Source organism: Amblyomma maculatum, chromosome 1, assembly GCF_055883805.1.
Source record: "Amblyomma maculatum isolate TAMU_Amacu chromosome 1, ASM5588380v1, whole genome shotgun sequence".
NCBI classification, from domain to species: domain Eukaryota; kingdom Metazoa; phylum Arthropoda; class Arachnida; order Ixodida; family Ixodidae; genus Amblyomma; species Amblyomma maculatum.
This window is the reverse complement of record NC_139344.1, coordinates 194,806,989-194,809,747: the sequence shown is the minus strand read 5'-3', so window position 1 is coordinate 194,809,747 and position 2,759 is coordinate 194,806,989. Positions and strand designations below refer to the sequence as shown.

General features: G+C 45.4%; 1 pseudogene; it reads left to right on the top strand.

Annotated features, from left to right (window-relative positions):
* The first annotated feature begins 277 nt into the window (after nt 1-277).
* Nucleotides 278-1,838, top strand: LOC146205303 (uncharacterized; annotated as a pseudogene).
* Nucleotides 1,839-2,759: the final 921 nt, after the last annotated feature.

Here is a 2,759-nt window from a genome sequence, read left to right as displayed (position 1 = left end):
CAGTGTATCATACCCACCGTGGTGTGCCCGAGGGTGGTGTGCTGCTCAGCCCTACTTTGTTTAATCTGACACGCATCGCCCTCTAAGAGAACATCCCTTCCACCGTCGTGATATCAATGTACTTCGATGTCATCTGCGTTTGGGCCTCTTCTGTGACGCGTCTCCCGGCGCGTGCAAGACTTCAACGGGCCGCAGCACTAACTTCGTCTTATCTTCAGAAGCAATGTCTCACGTTTCACCGGAAAAGTGCGCTCTAGTGGCATTCACACACAAATCTATGAATCAATATCCGGTATGCATTCACGGTCACAACATTTCTTACCACAAAACTCATCGTTTCTTAGGGATTCTGATAGAGCGAAATCTATCACGGAGCCCGCACTGCACCATGTTTAAAAAAAGCTAACATCCATCGCTCACTTACTCCGCTTTATTGACGGAAAATCATAGGACTTGTCGGTACAGTCAATACTGAAGTTGTACAGAGCACTATATTTAGGATTCCTGCAGTACAGTACATTCATACTTCCTAACACATCCAAGACTAATTTGAGTGCCCTCCAAGCAGTACATGGTCAGGCCCATCGCACATGCCTGGGCTTCCCTCGGAGTGCATCAACACTGGGAAGTATTGCACTCACCAAATATCACCCGCTTTCGACATATATTGTGCTGGAGTCCTTGCGAATGCAGATACGACATATTTCAAGGGTTCCACAGCATCATCTTGTGCAGATGCCTCTGCAGAGACCACGTTCTGCATTTACAAAACTCATACCAACGCACCAGTCATCCATCCCAAAACAATTCACTCCGGCAGCATGACCTCCATCGCCATTGTGGTGTCTGCAGCTCCCACGTGTGCACTTTGCTATTCCGGGGATATCGAAGAAATCGAATTTATCAACGCCAGCCCTTCAGCAACTGACACTGTTCATGCTGCACAATTACCATTGGGGCCGTATACAGCTCTATACAGATGGCTCTGTAACCTCTGCTAGTTCTGCATGCGCTGTCGTTTTTGCGAGACAAGCAAACATTTACCATCTAATATCGCATAATGCTACCTCTACTGGAGCAGAACTGGCCGCAATTCGTGCTGCTGAAGTATATCTCTGAACAAGCTCCTCAAAAATGGGCTGCGTTCTGTGATTCCAAACCTACCCTAAAGTGTCTTCAATCGCTCTCGAGCCATGGCGACCATGAACAACTTGTAGAGGAGGTTCGACATCTGCACTACCAGACATTACAAGAGGGTCATAAAATAATCTACCAGTGGATACCAGGTCATAGTGGAATTTTTGGAGATAACTTAGCTGATGACGCTGCTCGATCGGCTCACGATACGACCAGCATTGTCGAGATACCATTGACAAGAGCCGACGCCGCAAAGCACCTTCGACTGATCGCTCGAAACGTGACTAGACAATCATGGTCTACGCCTGGAGGCTGGACGTCCCGCTCGCACCACTTTGACCAGTTACTTAATCTGCAGGTATCACTCGCCTCCACCCTCCCTCCTCTGTGATGCTACAATGTTGTGTCGCCTGTGGCTAGGAGCAGCCTTTATAAACACCTGTTCCCATCGCATCGGAATGGCAGACTCTCCAATGTGTGAGCAGTGCAGGTGTGTTTAAAGTATTGCGCACATGCTTTGTGACTGCCATCAGTTTGAGCGTGAGCGTGCTTTCCTGGCTGCTACACTCCGCCGTTTGGACTCTCAAGCTTTTACTGAAGCTAAGATTCTGGGCCCTTGGATGACTCCTTTATCACAAAGAAAATCAGTGAAGGCGCTCCTTAAGTTTTTAAAGGACTCGAGGTTGAGTTCTAGATTTTAAGTGTACGCTCTCAACCGCCTTTCCCTATAGATCTCTTGACATGTGACAGACTCCTCTCCTTGGTGCCATTTCTTTCCTTTTTCTCCCTTTGATCCCCTCCCCACATGTAGCCCACAGGGCATCGCCTGGTTAACCTGCCTGCCTTTTTATTCAATTTTCTATCTCCCCCCCCCCCCCCCCTCTCTCTCTCTCTCTCTCTTTCTTCTTTTTTAGGAAGTCAGTATGAGTTTTCCAAGAAAGGTCATCTGAGGAGTACACACATAGATGCTGTTTGTATGCTTCTACTTTGGTTAGAACGGTGTCTAAGTATGTAATCACAGGATGTGTAGTTAGTAGCCATACGGGAAACACGCTTTATTAACCTCTTAGTTGTGTTTGGTTTTCTTTGCCGTTTGTCGTGCCAAGAAGAAATGTTATTTAGGTCAAACGGAAGCTCGAGATGATTTGCTGAATTAAGGATTTCACGGTAAATCACGCAATCTTCGGCAAAAGTCTTATAGATAAAAATATTTTTTCAGTTAAGTCGTTTAAGTAGATTATGCAGGTGAATTGCAGCCGCTAGCTGTTACGAACTGAGTACGATTAGACAAGAGGAATTCAATCAATTTGAGGATGTTGGGATCATTAGCAATCTATGGTACACGATGTCGAACGCATTCGGGAAGTCAATGAATATGCATTCGATGATGGATTACCGATAAATATGACTTTAAATAAGTCATTAGTAAAGCGGAGCAGTGGAGCTTCGCATGAATATCTTTTTTCTGAAGCCATGCTGGTACTTATTAAATTGATCTGTATTCGAGTTAAGTTATGATGTGACAGTAAATGCCCCAAAACTACGAAAAACTCATGGTCAGTAGCACTGAGTAGTATACATGGGTATTTTTTTTTTTTAATTTTGGATTTGTGCCATCTTCA